The 22419-nt window shown below is 42.7% G+C and overlaps 1 long non-coding RNA gene across 1 annotated transcript; it reads left to right on the plus strand.

Annotated features, from left to right (window-relative positions):
- The first annotated feature begins 18872 nt into the window (after positions 1–18872).
- Positions 18873–21822, plus strand: LOC139706922 (uncharacterized). Its single transcript, XR_011708638.1, has 2 exons — positions 18873–20744; positions 21599–21822. It is a non-coding gene; the product is annotated as an uncharacterized lncRNA (long non-coding RNA).
- The last annotated feature ends 597 nt before the right edge of the window (positions 21823–22419 follow it).

Consider the following 22419-nt stretch of genomic DNA (forward strand, 5'->3'; position numbering starts at 1 on the left):
CAAAGAATGAAACCAAATGCATCTCAAACTCTTATCAAATAAATAAATAAATAAAGAGGAAGAAATGTTTTCTAATATGTTCCCATGAAGCCAGCATCATCCTGGTAACAGCATCTGGTAAAGATTCTACAAGCAGAAAAAAAAAAAAAAAAAAAAAAAAGAAAAACAAGGTCAATATCCCCATGAACATAGACACAAAATTTTTCACAAAAATCTGGTATTAGTAAACCAAATTCAGTGGCAGTTTTTCTCATTGATTGCGGTCCTAGGGAGGGAACCCAGGGATGCTCTACCATTGTGCTGTATCCCTCGCTCTCTTTGGTGTTTTTATTTTGAGTCACTGTCTTACTAAGGTGTGGAGGCTGGCCTCCAACTTGATTGCCATCCTCCTGCCTCAGCCCTTGAGCCACCTGGATGACAGATGATCACCACTGTGCCCTGCTTGAATGAGATTCTGCCACTGCATCAGACTTCCTGCACCTCTGATTCAGTGTGACATTAGCAGATCTGTTCAGTTCTGGGGGTGACAGGGAGCTCAGCTGGAGGCCTGAAAGTCTGCTCTGAGGTTGGTGTACAACCCACTGAGGAGCACACAGGGTTAATGGCAATTGCTGGCAAGGTAGGTCCCCTCTGAGAAAAGAGAAATTTCCATTTCACTCCTGAAAGCATCTTTAAAGCCCAAATTTCAATCAAAGGGGAAAGTATAATAACTTCCTCTGGGCAAATTTATAATGAATCCAGGATTAATTGCCCTTAATAAAGTTGAATTCAGGACTGGCTGTTTGTAAAGAAGTCTGAACCACCTCAGTTTCAAAATGGCATTGAAAACACAGAAATAAGCCAGCATCCTATGACCACGAAGAACAAATTCCAAAATCATACAGTTCTGCAGGCAGTTTTCCAGCAGTCATGTCCCCAGGGATGGTGCCCAGCTTGTGGGACTGAAGGGGACATGGGGAGTGTGCTGTGGAGGAAGATGCCTATATAGGCTAGTGCTCTGTGGGTGAATCCCACTCAAGTTGGGGTCATGGTACATTTACACGTGTCCATGCATCCTCAGAGATGGGTATGGTGGCACATTCTCTCATCCCAAGAGCTTGGGAGGCTGAGGCAGGAGGTTCAAAAGCTGGAGGCCAGCCCCAGTAACTTAATGAGGCCCTGAGCAACTCAGCAAGACCCTGTCTCTAAACAAAATATAAAACATGGCTGGGAATGGGGCTTAGGGGTGAAGCATCCCTAGGTTAAGTCCCCAGTACACACACAAAAAGAAAAAAAAAAACAGGAAAGAAGACCAGCAGCCCTCAGAACGTGGGTGGCCTCAGGAGGGCTGACCTGTGGGCTAGCCTTTATGCTCAGTCCCGAGGCTGGCTTTGAACTCAGGCATGTGGCTGGTGTGGAGGGACATGGAGCTGATGAGGGTCTTGGGCACATCTGGGCCACAGATGGCTGTAGAGATATTCTTACTCACCTGCTCTCTCCAAATGACAAGAAGATAGAGAAATGTTGACAGAGGGCTCCAACTTCAAGTCAACCCTTCAACAAGCTGGGAACCATAAATGGTGAGCCTTAGTTTCTAAATCTGTGAACTACAGCCAAGGACAGGAGCCACACTGCCTACTGAGAGGTCTGTGGAGAGAATTACAGACTAGAAAATATGGAAATACTCATGAAGCTTTAAGAAACTGTTCAAAGTTGGTGACAGGTAGAGATTCAAAAATGTCTGTCAGGTATTTCTACAGATGATACTTGAGATGTGTGGGTGCTGTGAGTGAAAGAGGATAATATGTTTTTACATCTGAGTCAGAGAAGCCTGTTCAGTTTTGCTGCCCACCATAATCTGTTGAGATAGGTGCAGAGTCTCACACTCATTACTCATGAAAACAAAACAAGGTTTCTGAGCATGGAAGGGGCTTATCCAAATTCCCACAGCTCCTCTGTGATGGAAATGAGGGCACATTGCACTCTGCCATTTGGGGTCTTGTAGGATTTGGTACAAAATCCTCTCTAAAGAGTCAGATTGACAAAACTGGGTGGGGAGCAGACTGGGTGTGATGTCACATGCCAGGAGCCTTGGATTCAAGTTGATTATTGCCAGTTTCTGAGACTTGAGTGTCTCTTTTTCCCTTTCCTGTTTTCCTGAGGAGTATTTGTGTCTTCAGATCAACATTCTGTGCTCTCCTCTTTCTCTGATATTTGGCCACCCCTGTCCTTGAGGCAGGAATTTTCTCCAGGAAGAAGCCAGGTGGTTATATGATGCAAAAGATAAAATCTAGCTTTCAGGCCAAACAGATGTAGTTGGATTCCCAGCTTCACCTTTTCTTAATCTGGGACATTGCACAAGCCATGGTTTCTGAGCCTCAGTTTCCTCATATTAACTGACTCCTCTGTGTCTCTGAGATGCTTTCAAAATTTAATGAAACACAAATGAAAGAGCCCAGCCTGGGGCCCAGGACTGAGCCAATGCTCAAAGAGATGGGGCACCTTTTTCATTCCCCCTCCACGGAAAAAGTTCCATGGGAATATAAGATCAGTGTGTCCCAGGGAGCAGGCAGGCAACACCTTACTAGCTCTGGCCACCAGGGACCTGAGAAAAAAGCAAAGATTCAGTGAGACGAGTCCAGAGAAGGTGGTGTGGAAAAGTTCAGAAACATGTGGCTAATAATTCCCTGGGAGAAGAAGGAAAAGTTGCTTCTATAAAAAAATCTATGTCAAGAAAAAAAATCGAGGGAATCTTAGGGACAAACACTATTCTGTACAGAGTTGATAGGGCCTTGAAGATTATCTTATCCAGCTCCTTTGACCCATGTGGAAATTGAGGCACAAAAAAGGAGGTTACTATTGGGGTCACAGAAGGCATTCATGGAAGACTTCCAACTTCCTCTAGTGTTCTGAAAAACCAGCCTCTACCTCAGAGCAAAGCCTGTCCAAGGAAGAGACATGACCTTTGTCCTTGGAAAGACCCACAGAGCACTCCTAGGCACATTCCCACCCTGCTGAGTTGTTTATCTACAAATAACAGGCGAGATCTGCTGTGACAGGTGTCCCTGACTCAGTCAGGCTAGGTGGGGTTCCATAGCAGCCCCCTAGCAGCCACCAATCAGCATGAGACAGGGAAATACCTGGGATGCCAGTGGTTTATGGTGGTTGATAACAAGTTGGGAAACCATGTAGTTCAGCACATATACCCCTCTTGGCTTAAACCAATCAGATCAAATGAATACCCCTTTTGTACTGACCAATCACCCCTACCCAACTTGTTCCCTCCAGTGAATGTGCTAATCATGTTTTAGAGTTGTTATTTGATTTTCCTGCGGTGTGTGATGATTTGCTAAAAGAGGCTATGATGTATGTGAAGTCCCTGCCCTCTCCAAAAAATGTATAAAAATGCTGCAAACCCTGGGCTCAGGGCCTCTCAGCATCACCAGTTGCTGTGTGTGCACAAGGAGGACCGAGCTAGCTCACAATAAACACCTCTTTGCTGCTTACATCGATCTTGGGTCTCTGGTGGTCTTTGGGGGTCCTGAATTCAAGCATAACAGTTCATGAAACCTCCCATGCAGCCTGTTTGGGACTGAAAGAGGGCCTACCTGTGTCATGGAAAGGGAGATAGAACTGTAAGGGTCCCGAGAAACATCAGAGAAAGAGACCACCAAGTGACCACTCATGCAATTGGCAGAAGGGGGATTTATTGAACCAGCATGCTGGGGCTCCGTGCCCACTCAAGAAGGGAAAGCAGCCCAGAGCCCCGAGCAGGGGCTGAGTACTGCTTAAGTACACTTTTTGGGGAAGGGCGGAGGGCTTTGTATACATCAGAACAAATCATCATTAGGCGCGGGAAAATTGAATAACAACTCCTAAACATGATTGGTTCATTCATTGGCGGGAACAGGTCAGGCTGGAGTGATAGGTCATTCCTAAGGAGGGGGTTACATTTAAACTGATTGGTCCAGGCCCTGCAATGCCTATGTGCGACCACACAGAGCCCTTATTAAACAATCCAAATAGTCAGGGGAAATATTTACTGGGCGGTTCTAAGCATTGTCTTAACAGCTACAGAAATTTCGGGTTTTGCAGGTAGCATAGAAACCTAACAATACCTCCTTTACATTTTAACTCAGACCTTGCAGCTTAGAAACTTTTACAACACCAGGTCTTTTACCCTTTAACTTTTATGCTTTAACTTCAATTTCTTTTACCCTTACAGAACCTGTTCCTATCTTTTGGTGGTCAGAAGAGAAACAGGAAAGAAGGTGGGTCCATTGGCAGCATCCAAAGCCTGTACCCCAACATTTCTGTCCAAGGCCTGGTGGCCTTGCAATGAATCTGATCTGCCAGTTGAAGCTGGCTGGACAGCCCTACCTGTCTAGAATTCTTCCTAGCCCATCCTGCCATGAAATAAGAAATTCTGCACTCAAAGAGGGGGCTGGGGCAGGCAGGATGTCCTTGGAGGTCCTTAACAGCTCTGGAAGTCTTCACACAGGGTCTCTGGAAAAATGAGAGGTGATGTTCCTGCAGAAGAACCCTTAGAAACTTCTGTGTGATGGTGACGCATACCATTTCTTCTTCCATAATCATCCATGCTATAGCCCTGGCTCAGGTCAGACAGCCTGCCATGCATGCACTTTATTTTAAAATACCTCTTGCTTTATCTATATCTGTATCTATGTATCAATCTCTCTCTATATCTATCTACCTACCTATCTACCTATCTATCTATATATCTATATATCCATACATCTATATATCTATACATCATATCTATCTATATCTATATATCTGTATATCTATATATCATCTATCTATCCCTGTGAATTCCTGAACTCCCAGTCAGAAGAAAGCACTCAATTCTGTCTTTGAGTATGCTGATGGTGATGTGATTTCTCAGACAGAACCCTCTGAGCTCTGCAGCAGAAACAAGCCCCCTCCTGATGTAATTTAAAAGAATAGCCTCCTAATTTTCTCATCTCTTTGCTGGATACACCTTATCCAAGGACAGGATAAGCCAATGTTTGGTTAAATAGTTCAGAGGTTAATTCTCAACAGATGTGAGAACTTTTTTCTTACATTCCTCCACTCTTAGAGGGAATCTGGTCAGCTCTTCTTGCTGGATTCACAAGGCTACCTTTGGCCCACATGTTCCCCACTCTTCAGGCCTTCACACCTACATTCAATCACTGAAAGATAACAGAACAAAGGACAGGAACCCTGACAGAAATGCAGGAAAGCTAAAAGAAAACCTTAGCTATAAAAAGGAGAAGAAGACCCTTCCACGGATACCACCTCTTGGGTCTCCTTCTTCCTCTGAGACGTCTTTTCTGCTGTCCTTTAATAAACTTCTACTTTCCACTCTGACCTTGTCTCAGCGTGCTTCTCTGGTGTTATACTTCAACATTGGGGAACCAAGGACTCGTCACTGGTAAACAACAACAACACTGGTGTCCGAAGAATTGAGGATTTCTGTCCTTTTTTGTATTCTAGGCTTCCTTTGTTCTCATGCCTTTTCTTCTTATTTTTCTCTTTTCTGAATCCTTGACTAGGCCCAGAAATAGGCCAAGAAATTCTTGGTGGGGTGGCCCAAAGGTGGAACACAGGTGGGCTGAAGGAGGAAGAGCAATACAGAGAGCGAAAGACAAATGAACCACCTTAAAGCTTCCTGTAAAGAGGGGGAATTCTTGGGACAGATTACCTTGGTTACAGGTGGAGGGGTGAGGTTCTTCACAGGGGTCAAAGAAGCACTCTGAGAGAGTTAAAATTCTTCCCTTATTGGACAGTCTCCAAATGGTTGGAATCATTCAAAATCGGTCTTCTTGATTTTGCCTGACTCAAGTTATCTATCTGTACTGACTGCCTGTCTAATTCTGGCTTCATGAAAACATTTGCTTTTCAATTTTCAGTATTTTCCCTATAATTTAACATTGCAAAAAACAAAGAAAAAGGAACCATTAAATCATCAAGGAAAACAATTAATGGAATGCACTTGGGCCCCTTCCCTTCAGTCTCTGGACACTCCCTCAGCATTCCTGCTTTTTTTTTCTGCCAGGGTCACAGGAAGCACCTGGGGTAACTGTGTTAAGATGATGAGAGTCACGGCCTCAAGAAAGAGTGCTTTTGTAAAGTGATCCCAAATAAATAGTGAAGGAGAGAGCAGAGTTCAAAACTAGGATCTCCTAAGCCCTCAGGCACAGAATAGGCTCAGTATTCATTTCTAGTTTTTTTTTTTTTTTTTTTTTTTTTTTTAATCTTCATACAGATTTCCAGATTTGTATTAATTTGCAGATCCACTGAAAGACCCAAGCAACCTCATTCTACTTGGGACCTCATTTTGCTCTGAAACTTAACCTTTGACCTACTATAGTCCTAAAGTCAGGAAAATACCACAGAAAAGCTCTGTGGAAACAGTTCTAAAAAAGCCGCAGATGGTGATCGCTGAAGACAGGCCAAGATATTGTAATATCTGAAATTCCAGATGCTCCCATCTAGGTGTGGTGGCCAATATCTAAACTAGAAGCCCTGCAGCTGGGCTCCTGCCCCCCTTGCCACACCCTCATGGTTTAAACCAATCATTTTACTTGCATCAAACCCTTGAACTAAGAATCCTTTCCATATTCTTAATCCGCTAATCCTGTTTTAGAATTGTTGTTGGATTTTCCGCGGTGTGTGGTGATTTGCTAAGAGATGCTGTGATGGATGTGGGGTGCCTGCCTTCCCCAAAGAGTGTATAAACTGCTGCAGGCCCTGGGCTGGGGCCTCTCAGCGCCCCCAGTTGCTGTGCATGGAGGACTGAGCTAGCTCGCAATAAACACCTCTTTGCTGCTCACCTTGATCTGGGTCTCTGCGGGTCTTTTGGGGGCCGCAAATTAAACATGACAGCACCTGGGTTTTAATCCTTCCAGGTCACGATGGTTGGTGGAGAGGATTCCAGGAAGGGCATATGGATAAAAGGTCCTGATCCTGGGCTAGGGCTCAGTGACCCAGACCAGTCCGCTATCCCTGGGGTGAGGGCGGCGGAGTGCAGAGAGGAGGAAAATCTCGCTAGTACTGGCGGTGGTGGGGCCAACACGTGAGCTGCAGGCAGCAGCAGTGTTCGGTGGGGGCTGAGGAGGTTAAGGGGGGGTATTTGAGGAGGTTGAGAGCGGCAGAGACCAAGGCTGCAAGGGGAGTGGGTCGGGTGGGTGGCCCGCATCTTCGGAGGTAGCCCAACAGGCCCGAGGCTACAGCAGCACTGCCCAGCGCTGCCCAGTCCCTGCCATTTGGGGACCCAGCACAGGGCAAGGCGCCAGGTGCCGTGGGCCAGTCCCCCTGGCCATTCAATCCTTGCACTCGGGTGCAACCCTGGGGCCCGCCTCAGTTTCCCAGGGTGGCGGGGTTGGCACTGCTGGCCATGGCACTACCACTTTGCTGTGTACCAGGCACTTAACTTGTGCGTTTCCATGCTCAGGGTGCACAGAGAGGTGCAGCGCCCTGCCCAAAGTCACACTGCTGGGATGTGGTGGGATGAGCTTCCAATACCCATGCAGGCCTGCGCCCTTCCTGGCCTCTGGTCCTTCTCCCAGCGGTGCTCACAACTGGTTCCCTCAGGTCCTGGTGGGGCTGCTGAGGGTGTTCTGGGACTTGCTCTGAAATTGGATGCAGCAGAGTGTGTGAGTTCCTTGGGACAGGCTTTTTCCATGCCTTTGTCCAATTACTGGAAGGTATTCCTGTTAGGTGCCCTCTGAATCTGGCTGCAACCAAATAAAACTGTTTCCCCATCTTCAGTGCTATCTTAGGTGCCTTGCCTTGTCCATCACTACAAAAGTATACTTCTATACACTTAAACATTGTTTATGTTTTCATGAAACGGTAAACAGATGAGATTAATTGTGTACTTCAAATAACAAAATATCACTTATTAAAATGGAATAATTTGCCTAAGTTCAGAAATTTACAAGGATTGTTTTAAAGTGTGAATAAAGAAGAAGTTAACAGATGAGAAAGAGAAATTAGAAGGTTCTAAGTATGGATTTAGTAGAAGGAAAATTTGTTTTGGGATAAGAGAGTGTATGTGATTAAGTAAATCAGAGGGTTTAAACAAGTGATAAAGAAGGTCTGTTTATGTTGGCTATATAGGATTCAGTAAGTCATAAAGAAGGTCTGTGTAAGTTGATTATATATGTAAGTTTTTTGAGCAAGTAATCTTGAAGTAATTAAGCATTATACAACTGTGGTTAAACCACAACTGTTATTTTGCAATACTGTAGTATGTTATTTCTTTAAGAGCTAAACTTGATTAATATAAAATCAACTATAGTAATTGTGGTAGTATTACTCTTTTTTGTATATCAAATGTGTTCATGTTTTCCAGGTATATAAGTCTTTAAATTAGAAGCTCGACAACAACAACAACAACAACAAAAAACTTATATCAAGCTGGTGTTCTCCAAACTAAAGTTGCATGGTAATTTTAGACTTATAAGAATAACATATTGGAGATTTATTTATATCATTTAATTTTCTATAACTGGACCTGTTATCAATAATATAAATATGAAGTCCTATACACTGGGTAGAATTCAAATGTAACATCATATTTTGTTAGCTAGTATTCATGTAACATCAAACAAAAATATATGTAAACTTTATAAAATTATATTTAAGAAACAAAGATCAACTTCAATACTAGAACACTTTACCTAAGATTTATAAAGAGCCTTGCCTTCCCTGAGATAATGTTCTGCCTACCATCTTACTATATATCAGAATGACTCCAAAGTAGCCCTGACTTCAGCTAAAAGCCAGTACTCTTAATTTAAGGTGAAACTGACTTTTCTGGATCTTTAAGATCAAGAATTAAAGTTAAATTAAAAAGGCCAAGAAAACCAATATTTGACTCTTGCCCTCTGAGTCAGTCTGAATCTAGGGAACAGGGAACTTCTCTAAAGAGCTTTGCAACTCTGGACCACATAACCTCCTGATCAGGGAGATTAATGAGACCACTGGAGAATGAAAACCCAATCAGTGAACTTGCCGTGAATAGGAGGGTAATTTGAGACAGGAGATGCCCCTGATTCTTCCAAGGAAAGCCACATGGTCAAGCAAGATCTGGACCCATCATTGTGCAGATAGTACTAGCAGAACTAAGAGGCTGCTTTCAAGTTCTCCCACAAGTGATCCCTATGGGAACTCAGCTGACTCTTAATGATAGAAACAAAGTCAATTTTGACCAGCTTCATCTTAAACACCTACCAAAAACAGTTAAGATAAAACACAGTAATTCCTGGGAGTAATGAAGGACAGGAACAGCTAGAAAAGAGGAGACAGCAACTAGGCCAACAGAACTCCAGGGGTGGTGTTCAGTCAAGTGTGGCCTTGGCTCCTCCACCTCACAGGACCCCTATTAGTCCTCTTTATGTTTCTCCTAATAGAACTCTGTATGTTAAATTGCCTACAGAAGTTCCTGCAAGATCAGATACACAAATTCACCAACCAGCCGGGCAATCAACTACTTCTTTAAGACTACCAGCCCCTGATGCCCAAGACAGAGACCTATGACTCATGACCAACTCTTCTAGTGAAAAACCAGCCTATACCTCAGAGCAAAGCCTGTCCAAGTAAGGGACATGACCATTGTCCTTGGAAAGACCCACAGAGCACTCCTAAGCACATTCCCAACCTGCTAAGTGGTTTATCTACAAATAACAGGAGAGATCTGCTGCACCAGGTGTCCCTGACTCAGGCTAGGTGGAAACCCATAGTAACCCCCTAGCAGCCACCAATCAGCATGAGACAGGGAAATACCTGGGATGCCAGATGACCCTCCCAGTAATTACATGTTGGGAAACCATGTAATTCGCATGAAAAACCGTCTTGGCTTAAACCAATCAGTTCAAATGAATATTTGTAACCAATCACTTCTACCCAACTTGTTCCCACCAGTGAATGTGCTAATCATGTTTTAAAGTTGTTATTTGATTTTCCTGTGGTGTCTGATAATTTGCTAAGAGATGCTATGATGTATGTGGGGGGTCTCTGCCTTCTCCAAAGAATGTATAAAACTGCTGCAAATCCTGGGCTCTGGGCCTCTCAGCATCACCAGTTGCTGTGTGTGCGCAGAGGACCGAGCTAGCTCATAATAAATGCCTCTTTACTGCTTACATTGATCTTGGGTCTCTGGTGGTCTTTTTGGGGGTCCCGAATTCAAGCATAACACTAGCTCTAGAGACTCTTTCCCACCTAACACCCTTCATAACCTCTTTTCCAGATATTACAACCTCTCTTTCACTTCCTAGAAATGAGATCTGCTCTCTGGCAGGTCCACTCTACTTGGTCTGTCTGCTCTACAGCATCCCCACCATGAAGCATCAAACCTAAACTCCCCACACATCAGATGAGGAGCCACCAGTCAGATGAACACTGGCAGATCAACTTCACTCACATGCCTAGGCACAAAGAGCTTCACTACCTACTTACTTTGGTTGATACATTCTCAGGTTGGATAGAAGATTTCCCTACATCCAGGGAAACTGCTGACACTGTCACCTCAATCCTCATCAAGCAGACCATTCCCATGTTAAGAATTCCCACCTCCTCCCAGTTAGACAAAGGTCCAGCCCCCACTTCTCAGGAAACAAGCAGACCAGTGCCTTCCTGCAACATTCATTACCTCAGTCCCAGCACAACCACAAACTGAATTGGACCCTCTTCAACTCAGTCTTACTTCAGGAACTACATTCTCAGTTGTTGCAACCTTGCTGGATGGGACCCCATACAGTCATATTTACTACCCCAATGGTGACCAAGCTTTTAGACATTCTCCCTGGTACCATGTCTCCCACCTGAAAAAGGCACCTGTTCCAAATATCCAGTCCTGGACTTCCACCACGCCCACTAAACTCAAAATTTCTCACCAATCCTGTTCTTCTTTTACTAATCATTAAATTTCTTTCAAGTTTCTATCCCAACCACAGATGGTGCTTTAACATCCAAGTGACATGGCATGAGGATTACACCACCCACTCTCAGTTTATGGGTCAATTGCCCTTCCACTGGCTGAAATTGGGCTGTCACCCTTAACATTACTGGATTCAACCAAGCTACCTCTGATACTTCCTAGAGTCCCTACGACAGGACCAAAGGCTGATACCAAGGATCTCCTCTGCCCAGGACTGATTTGAAGCCATCGATCACTTGTGGTTTCAAGGAAATTTTATGGGCTTTACCCCTGCCAAAATAACTGTTTATAGCCACTGGGTGTTATTTCTGGCTGCTTGGTATTCCCAGACCTGTCCCTGAACATTCCTCCACTTTCTCCCCTAGGTCCTACGCTGCCCACCATTAAGCAGGATGTAGCCAGAGGATTTTATGATTTCCCCATGTCACTTAGAAAAACAAATGGGAGGAATGTTAGGTTCAGGACAGGCTGAACCCAGTTGTATGTAGGGCAGGCTGAACAGATGTTAGCTGCAGGATAACACATGCCCCCCCTCCCCCCGTTCTTTATCACCTGTTTACATCAAGTCTGAACACTCGACCCCCACCCATCTGGTGCAACAGAAACCCACATCTGACCCCTGCACCATCTGCCTGAAGGCAGAAGAGGATACCCTTAGCAACTACTGTGTAATCCAATCATTGTCCACCAACAAGGCAGCTTGCAGACCCAGAGACCCCATTAGAATTTGGCTTTAAAAACTCCCTCCTGCTGGTGCCTCCATATCTTGTTCTCTCTTTCTCAATCTCTTTCTTCACTCTCTCTTTCTCTCTCCTCCTCTTTTGCACTGCTGCAATAAAGATCTCTTGGTCACTCCGAGTGTTGTGGTCACTTTCCTTTCACTTCTACCCCTAAACTATCATTTGGCCCTGTGTGAGAGAGCAGAGGTGGGCTTAGAGTGATCTTTGTACTCCAGAGGTGGTGTCACTCACCCAAGGAAAGTGAAATACTGGAGCCCAAGCCTTGCCTCAGGCAAAGGAACGTTTAGATAACCCTTGAAGCATGGGATTTCAGTCTGGAACAGTTGGTTGTCAACCCCAGAACCAAGGTTCCTCTCCTTGGTATTGAATGTTTATCAAGCCCACTTTGCTACTGAGCAGTGAGGTTTGTACACAACAGAACCTGCCTACACACATAAGTGAAAGTCAGTGTGATACATTCACATACATGTAGAAGAGAAATAAAGGGAGGACAATATATGACATGCATTGCAGTCTCACTTATAACCAGAAACTTCAGCTGTAGTGAAAGACAGCATGCATTCGAGTGCTTGCACCTGCTGCTAGTGAAGACGTTTGAGTTGGTTAAAAAAAGAAAGAAAGAAAAAGTACTAGGATCTAGTTCAAACAAGAAAATCCAAGAGGGAGATGAAGATGGAAACTAGTGTTGGGACACTTAGTGTTGGGACAACCTTATTTAAACTAATAAAAAATAGAGGCTAGATTGAACTAGGGATGACACGCCAAGGTCAATTACAGGCTGCCTCAGTCTACCCACAGGTTGTACTATGACCCTTCCATGGATCCCTTCAGTTGCCACTAATAACAAGTAAAATATTAGCAAGATTGTAATTTTTAGATTCATTGGGGTGATATTTATGTGCCATCTCATACTGTTAGCATATATACTAGTCTATGTTTACTCACTATAATTTTAAATTTATGTTGAGTTAATGTGTAGTGTGAAAAAATGAGCACTAATTTTCATAAAGTTTCCTTATTCTCCTGAAGCTCCCCTTACTACTTTGTGTTACATAATTAGAGGCAAGGGGTAGAGTTTCCTATAAAAACTTTTAAATATTGTGTCTTAAAATAATTGTCATTTAAAGTGGGCTTGATTAAACCATTTTAAGATCAAAATTCTTGTGACCAGATGAATCTTGATAATACAGATCCATCCCACCCAAGAATTGTGTGAAGCCTAGATCCTGGCACCCAAACACTAAATTGGTGTCCCTCAATATATTTGATAACTAAAAATTTTCCTTAAGGACTGTTCTGCCTCTTTGAGAATACTATTGAGAACATATCCATTACCTACTTTATTTTAACAAGAAAGTGATGACAAACAACTTCTTTCTGGGAAAATTATTTTTTCTGATGTGTCTGACATATAAAAAAGGCTATGATCTTGTTTAGTGACACCTTTGTCAATTATTCTAGAATCTTGGAAGGCAAGGTTATGTTTGTCTGTGTTTAATGGGAATTCACATTAGAAATGTTGACATCTAAACACTAATATCATTTTAGCAGTTTGATGTGAGAACAGAGTTGGGAAGTGACAGCCGTGTGTATGATAGTAGTTCTGAGTTGAGTAGAATATACATTCATGTCATCACTTTGGCGGGGTGGGTTACTTACTAGGGGTTGAACCCAGAGCCACTGTACCACTGAGTTCCAGCCCTTTCTCCCCTTCTTGAAATGGCAGTCTCAAACTTGGGATCTTCCTGCTTCAGCCTCCCAAATTCTTGGGATTAACAAGAAAGCAGCACCATGCCCAGCTGTAATCACTTTTAAAATAACCCTTTCTACTTACTGGTGTTCATATTAGCAAATTTGAAAAATGCAGATAGATGTACATACACCAGATCTCATGGTATGACTCATTACAAATTATCTTTTCATTTGAAGCACTGCTAGTTATGATAGAGAAAATTAAAATAGCATTTAGCTCAAGCTAGCTACAATGTAACAAAAATTTCTTCAACTTGTTTAACTTTAAAAAGGATGTTTATTTTGACTTTTTAAAAATCTTGTAAAGTGTTTGTTGCTTATTAGTATTGAAAGGTGCTGTGGAAACATGTAAGTAAAGACTTCTCGGAAGAGAATATATTTTCAATTGTGTAGAGATGTATTGAATCTCTTTGACCTGAGAAGCCAGACAAATTGAAAATAATTACTTTTTTTTTATTTTAAGCAAGAAAAATTTCCCAGAGTAAAAGAGGTCAGTACTGTTAAAAATACTGTTAAAAATCATTACTTTTTTTCATATTCACATATTCCTATGTAAACTAAATAAATAACGAGTTACAAAGATATTGAAAATGTTCCAGTTTCTAAGCATGGAGGAAATGTCATCAAATGGACAAAACATGCATGCCTTTTTGGAGTTTTACATTTGAGAGACATAAGAGTTAATTGGAAGAAAAACAAATAATTTACCATACAATTCTGTGGTTTATAATTAAGGCATTTCATTGATTTTTAAGATGCACATCTGAGATGGATGGAATCTTAAAATTGGCATGTTGTAACCACATGGAAATTTTTCTTCTGAGTTGAACATAGAATAAGAATGTTCTAAGTGTCTTAAAGGTGGTGGCATCTCAGAGAGAATGAAATAGGAAATATATAAAAATGTCAGCACATTGGTTAATTTTTAGCATCCAAAACTATTCAAAGGTGACTTGTAAAAAAAAGTTACAGATTTCTATATCCTTCTTTTTTTTTTTTTGGAGGGGGGTGAGTACCAGGGATTGAAATCAGGAGCACTCAGCCACAGAGCCACATCCCCAGCCCTATTTTATATTTTATTTAGAGACAGGGTCTCACTGAGTTGCTTAGTGCCTCACCATCCCTGAGGCTGGCTTTGAATTTGAGAGAGTCTTGTCTCAGCCTCCAGAGCTGCTTGCTGAGATTACAGGCATGTGCCACCACATTTCACTTCTAAATCTTTCTGTCTAAACTAGAATCTTTTTTTTTTTTTTTTTTTTGCAAAGGTCAAGAATGTTTTATTGTGGCTTGGGTGGGGAGGGGAGCGCTGCAATTGTTGCGAGCCCAGAGGTGGCAAGAGGGAGGGGGCCAGGCCTGGAGGCTGAATCCAGCTAGCCAACCAGGGCCCTGCCCATTGGCTGCCGGGTGGGGCGGTAACCATGGCAACGGCCATTGCTAAGCCAATCAGGGCATCACCCGGGCTGTTTCAAAAATCTCCCTGCAGCGCTTGGGGGAGGGGAGGCCAGAGCTGCACATGGGGGAGGTGAGGTCAGAGCGGCGCTTGGGGGAGGGGAGGGGAGGTCGTGGCCCAGCAGGGAAGGTCCCCCTCCACGTTGTCGCGTGTGGGGCCTGGGCGCTCACTTGCAGCCCTTGGGCACCTTGGGGACACTGGGCTTGTCTGCCTTCTTCAACTTCTTGCTCCCAGCCGCTGCCTTCTTGTCCTTGCTGCTGCTGCTGCTGCTGCCCTTGTCCTCTGTGGCAGCGGCCTTCCGGGGTGCGTGCTTGTTGGCTGTGGCACCCTTGGTGGGTCAGGAGTGCTGCCTGCTTCTTTTGTGCACCGTTAGCTGGCCGTCAGCTTTTGGCAATTGAGCCTGAAGGAGCCGGTGGCGCCTGTGCCCTTGACCTGCAGTAGCAAGTCACTCTGCACCAGCGTGCACCAAGTACTTGAGGTAGGTGCGGCTGTTCTGCTGGTTGAACCCCTCCACCTTCCTGGCCTCTGCATAGATGCCCACCAGCGACAAGCTTCTGCTTGCTCAGCCTGCGCACGTCTCCACCACTAGCTGGCTGACCGGCTGGTTCTTCTTGCCGCTGCTTTTATGCTTGGGGCCACCACGGCCCTTGTCGCTGCCCCCCCCCCACCTCGCCGCCCTCCCCATGGCCCCCTTGGCGCCCAGGAGCTGCAGGGCCTTCTCCAGCTCCACCAACATGGTGGCCAGCGGGTTGGTGGCAGGCAGTGCCAGGAAGAGGAAAGTGGGGGGGGGGGGCGCTCAAGGCGCGGGTCCTGGGGCTGGGTGGCAGGGCTGGGGACAGATGGACGAGCTCCATCGGGGAGCCGGGGTGGTTGTCTGGGGCAGCTCTGGGGCTCAGGGAGGGCTCAAGCTCGGTCCGAATCTCGCGGCTGCTGTGGCGTCGCTGCTCCAAAGCTGCCCGCCTTCTGGATGTGTGTGATGCGCTCTGCTAAGCTACAATGTTTTATTCAGAAGATTCCTGTGAAAGACCCCAGCCCAATAACTTTAGGCCCAGTAATAAATCACCAGGGCTTGCTTCCGCACCTGCACAGACGTCAGATGTATTTTTCAGAAAATCAGTTAAGTGTAACCGATTAAGAAAGGACAGGATGGTTGGGAAAGGAACCGGCACGGTTGGGCAAACGGGATCATACAATGAAAAACCATACAATGAATAACAAATGGTTTTTATATGGTTTTTCCAGGAACCTATAGTGAAAAACAAGTTTACCCTTTAAGTGACCTATATGCTGGATTCAAAAGAGCCAATGAGATACCTGTTACTGTGCTAGGAAGGAAACTGACCACTGTACCCTATAAAAGATCTGTACCCCAAAGCCCGGTGTGCCAGTTCACCGAAGCTCCGGCTGAGGTTTCGCTGGGCACCCGCAGGCGCCTGTGTATCAATAAATCACCTCTTGCGTTTGCAGCCAGTGCCTCGTGCGTCTTTCTTGGACAGGGAATCGGTGGGTCTTTCATTTGGCGAGCCAGCCAGGAGAACTCCTGTAACCCCGTCCGGATCCCTGCCTGAGGAACACCCGATAACCACTGGGAGGTAAGCTGGCCAGTTCGTGTCATTTTGTGTCTCTGTCTGTCTGGTTGTTATCTTGTTATCTGTTCATGCGCAGCGTCTGTACGATTATGCGTAATCGCTCTGTATTCTGGGCAGCTTGAGAAGGAGTTGACGAACTCGGACTTCTCCCCTGCCACCCTGGGAGACGTCCCAGGGGCTCAGGGAGGCCCATCTTGGGGGGCCTCCAATGTTCTGTAGAGTACACTGTACTCGTGGGTGACGGAGGTGACGGTATCCCTCCTCTCCCTAATCCGTCAGGTACGTTCGGTTTGTGCTCGAGCCACGCAGCGTTCTCTGTGTCCAGTCTGATATTTGTGTCTGTCTTCTTGCCTTTGCACTTTCTCACTCCATCTAAGACTAACATGGGACAATCTATAACAACTTTAACATCTCGCTTTGACTTTTCTCAAAGCCCTGTCCTCATTATTAAATTAGTGTTAATTGGCTTTAGAGATGGGAACCAAATTTTTAGTCACAAATTTTAACACTCTCAAGGGGACTTTTAAGGAGTCCCCACTCTGCTCTCTTGGGGAAGCCTAGCACTCGAAACAACTGCAAGCAGAGGATGGACTTTTTGGGAGCTGGCTACTAAAAAGTTAGAAAAAAAAAATGCCTAATGCCTAAGGTCAAACCAAACTGGAGGAACTGATCCTATGGGTGAAAGATGGGATTAAGGGACTCCCAGCAGCTGCCAGAGCCATTTAGCTCTGGGGAGTTCCCTGGGTCCTTATCTACATCTTAAGGATTACGCTACCTCTGTTTACTTAAAAAGAAGGGACACTGAATGCAGTAAAGCCAGTCACACTGGGACCCTTGATTTTACACCTATAGTTGCCCCTACGTGAAAACATCTGGTCCACTCATGGGAAAGTCTATGGTGCCATTGATGGGAGTCATAATTAAATGAAAGTTCAAAACCTGGAGAGATATTTTCTTATCTGGTTGTCTGATTGTTTCTTAGGGATAATCTAGGTTAAATGTGTGTCTAAAAAAAATAATAATAATAATTTTTATTGTAACAATCTGGTATCTGAATGGGTTTCTAAAGCATTGCACTATCTTGCAGTTAAAAGTTGGGTTTAAGCAATTGTTTAATTTGATTTCAGATAGTTCATGCTAGAAAACTTAAATACTTGGGATAAAAAAAAAAAAAAAATTAAAGAGTTTCAATTTTGAACTGGGTAGCCTGAAAAGAAATTAAAACGTTGGTCTGGCTCATAAAAATGACATTAAATAATTAAATAGTAATAGTCTTAAAAATTTTCAAAGCTTAATTTCAGATATATATGGTAATGTGTGGACAAATTTAATGTAACTCAATGCTACTTTAAAAACTTCAAAACAAGCAAAGTGGCTTAGAGGTACTAAAGAAATTTCTTCTGATGGTAGAGATCCTATTTCCAGTTTTATGTGAACAAGTTTTTCTAGTGTAAAAAGATATAAAATTTTAAATTTTGGAAATTGCTTCTTAAATTTGTGTCATAATTTTCAACATCTAAACCTGGAAATATAACTTAAGGTTAAAACGCCTTAGGCCTAAAGTGTCTGCTCAAAATAGCAGTTTTTTTTCCCTGCTCCTTCCAGACCTTGGTCAGGGCTTAAGCTGATATGCAAACAGAAGCAGCTTGGAGCTCAGGCCCAAGGAAAAAAAAAAAAAAAAAAAAGAAGATAAAAGTGTCTTTTTACCTGAACTCAAACTAGACCAAACCAAGAAGTAAATTGTATGGTATTTACTAACTACTGGCCAGTCATCTTTTTTTTTTTTAGGACTCTTGTTTTTTCTTAGATTCTGTATTTTTTTTTGAGCTCGTGATTCTGATCCTGCAGACCTAGGTTAATGTTTTTCTGATCAGTGAAGTTTTTTTAAAACAAAAAAACATTGCAATGGAGATTTCATCTGCAAAAAGCTACGAGGCCTTTATTATTGTTATGTGTGCACACTCTTGTTATGTGTTGTATGTCGGTATGTCTGTATGTGTGTATGTCCATATATCCTACAGTGATATAACAATTGACAGATGAGGAGCGCTCATAAAAAAAAAAAATTAAAAATTAAAAACAGATCCAAATATCTTTAATTCACGTGATTCAAACGGTTCAATTTAGATTGGGTAAACAGATAAAAGTAAAGATGTCCTCAAAATTAAGCTTATAAGTTTCTCTAGGTGTTCAAAAAGGCCCTAATAAAATGTTAACTCTGCTTAAATTTAAAAGTTTACAAGTATTGTTTCAAAATGTGAACAAAAGGAGGTTTATGTAATTATGGTGTTATTAATGTGTTCATATCTTCCAGGTATACAAGTCTGTAAGGTAGAAGCTTCAAAAGAACATTATATCAAGCTGGTGTTCTAAAGTTGTATGGTAATTTTAGGCTTAAAAAAAAAAAACATGTTGGAGATTCAATTATATCATTTGTGTTCTAAACTGAACTTGTTATCAATAAGATATGTACGGTTCCATGTTACTTTCTACTCTGAGGGTCTGAGAGCCTAATCTGTGTAAAGGTTTTATTGCAAAACACAAAAGTACATTACAACTTTTCTATAAGAGGTTAAAAGCTTTCAGCCTTTAATTCATGTTTTAGGTGTGATATTAAACTTGAACAACAATTTATGTAAACTTTGTAAAATGATCAGCTTCAGAACTATAGTACTTGAGATTTATAAAGAGCCCTGCCTTACTTGAGATAAGGCTCTGTCCCATCTCACTACATGTGAAAGTGGCTATGAAAGAAGTAAGCCAGATTTCAGTACAGTTAAAGTTGTGTCCAAAAGTAGGTTTTTGCCAAGATTACTAGGATCTCAAACAGGGAATTATGATGTATAACCCTGCCAGAATTCAAGGTAGCTATTATATAAGCTAAATATGTTTTTACCCTAGTTAGTTTTGTTTTGTAGTTTGCTTATAGATGGTTTAAGGATTGCCTGTTAATGTTTTAAAGAGGTATTGCTTTAAGAACACAACCTGGGTCAACATAAGATAAGGAGTTATCACCTACAGGATAGAGAGATAAACATTAAAGCCCAGTGCTCTTAATATAAGGCTGTTAACTTATTTGCTGGATGTTTAAGATCAAGTTTTTAAAATTAGTTAAATTAAAAGGGCCAAGAAAACCAATATTTGGCTCTTGCCCTCTGAGTCAGTCTGAATCAGGGAATAGGGGACTTCTCCAAAGGGCTCTGCAACTCTAGGCCACATAACCTCCTGAGCAGGGAGATTAATGAGACCAGTGGAGGACAGAAAGCCAATCGGTGCATTTGCTGTAAAGAGGAGGGTCATTAGAAAAGGGAGACATCCCTGATGCTTCTGAGGGACGCCATATGGTCAAGCAAGGCCTGGACCCATCCTAGCGCAAATGGCACTAGCAGAACTGAAAAGCTGCTATGAAGTTCCCGAGGACTCCCAGGATAACTCAGCTGACTGTAAACAATAGGTAGAAACAAAAGTCAGTTTGACTTGCTTCATCTTAAACACTTAGCAAAGACAGTCAAAGCCAAAGCACAGCTGTTCCTGGACATCTTAAATGATAATAATAGTTAAATGTAACTTCCATAAATAAGTAAACTGGAGGCTACAAAAGAGATTCTTAGACAGAAATGCCTGATAACTGTCAAAGGGACTGCTAGAATAGTTTTAGTCTAAGGCCTTTATTTCTAGCCAACGCAGGTAGGCTTGATGTTTGCTAATATGGTTATCCAGCCCTAAGTAGCAAAATTAAAATTTTCTCTATTAGACACAGAGGTTATACTAATAAAAGGATTTTGCAGGATCAGATGGCATTAAATTATTAAACTATATCTTAAAGAAAAAGACATCTGTAACTCTACATGTTAGTTGTTGTGTTGACATCCCTGACATTTCTGACAATGTGACAAATATCCTTAAAGATTTACCTGCTCAGATGGAAGCCATGTTATCAGCAACTTTTTCGTGGAAATAATATCCTAGCTCCTAGTTCCTGGTACTGCCTGATAGAAAACATTGTTAATCTTTGTCTTGGCCATTATACTCATCGGCATATTTCTGTGCTGTGGCATTTATTACTGCATCAATATGGTTCCAGTACTAATAAGTTCTTGTTTCTCTTATAGACCACCCATCACTCAAATGGCCCTCCAGCCTATTACTTCTCAATTAGACTTTCATCATGGACCACTCGATAGACCCAATATTTTTAAGGGGGACTCCAAACTGCTTGCCCCACGCCGTCCCTTTTCAGCCTGAAGAAGCCAGAAAGATTCTCTTCGTCCCCCTTCCTCACAGCAGTAAGGAGTTCCCAAATTTAAAAAATAAATAAATAAATAAAGCCAGATTTAAAGTTAGGTAGTCAGTGTAGTTAGATAAATCGGGGGTCTAACATCAAGTGACCAAGTCTATCACTGCCTTAGAGAAATCTCTCTCTTCCCTCTCAGAAGTCGTGCTACAAAATAGGAGGAGATTAGATCTGTAATTCCTTAGAAAAGATGGTCTCTATGTGGTTTTAAAGGAACAATGTTGTTTTTATGCTGACCATACGGGGGTGGTCCGGGAAACTATGAAAAAAGTCACTGAAAGGTTGGCAAAAAGGCAAAAAAAAAAAAAAAAAAAAAAATTTGAAGCACAACAAGGATGGTTTGAACGTTGGTTTAACAAATCCCCATGGTTAACTACTTTGCTATCCACCATAGCGGGACCTTTAGTTATTCTGCTAATAATCCTAACGTTTGGACCCTGCATACTCAATAGATTGGTGCAATTCATGAGAGAGAGACTTTCTATAATCCAAACTATGGTTCTAACTCAACAGTACCAGTTGCTTAAACAACAAACAGGGTCACACACAAGCTTAATCCAAGAACCTGAGCAAGCAGAACAATGGATATAAGATTCTATCCATGATAAAGAAAAAGGGGGGAATGAAAGACCCCAGCCCAATAACTTTAGGCCCAGTAATAAATCACCAGGGCTTGCTTCCGCACCTGCACAGACGTCAGATGTATTTTTCAGAAAATCAGTTAAGTGTAACCGATTAAGAAAGGACAGGATGGTTGGGAAAGGAACCGGCACGGTTGGGCAAACGGGATCATACAATGAAAAACCATACAATGAATAACAAATGGTTTTTATATGGTTTTTCCAGGAACCTATAGTGAAAAACAAGTTTACCCTTTAAGTGACCTATATGCTGGATTCAAAAGAGCCAATGAGATACCTGTTACTGTGCTAGGAGGGAAACTGACCACTGTACCCTATAAAAGATCTGTACCCCAAAGCCCGGTGTGCCAGTTCACCGAAGCTCCGGCTGAGGTTTCGCTGGGCACCCGCAGGCGCCTGTGTATCAATAAATCACCTCTTGCGTTTGCAGCCAGTGCCTCGTGCGTCTTTCTTGGACAGGGAATCGGTGGGTCTTTCACCTGTACAGATCTTTCTCCTTGTGTAAAACAAATGGAAGACCAGTGTTCATCAACATGAGGACAATTTTTTGAAAAGGGTTTGAGGGAAACAAACTTCTTGGTGCTTTTCCATGAAAGCACATGGTGGGCAGTTAATGCATTTGAGGTTAAGTTGTTCACACAACACAGGCAGAATTTATGGAATATGGATTATTTTTGTTTCTTAGCCCAATTTCTGAAAGTTTGTAGGTCCACTTATAAGTTTTTTCAAGTGAGACATCCTTAAGTTGAATTTCAATGATTCATAGTTGTTATTGTTTTTATAAGAATGTATTTGAAAACATTTATTTTCTGTGTACAGTTTATGTAGGAAACTAGCTCCATGATATCTCTTGGCTAGGAAGCCTGTATAAGGACTTTTTCCATCTGATACTGAGGACAGGTTTCATGGGAAACTCAACCATATGAAGGTTACATACCTTTTTCCCCCAGGAGGACTTCAGCTTTGCTTATCCAAGTGTGGTCCTATGTCCTGGAGCTTGTTTGAAATGCAGACTGGTGGCGTATC

Source organism: Marmota flaviventris, chromosome 9, assembly GCF_047511675.1.
Source record: "Marmota flaviventris isolate mMarFla1 chromosome 9, mMarFla1.hap1, whole genome shotgun sequence".
NCBI classification, from domain to species: Eukaryota; Metazoa; Chordata; class Mammalia; order Rodentia; family Sciuridae; genus Marmota; species Marmota flaviventris.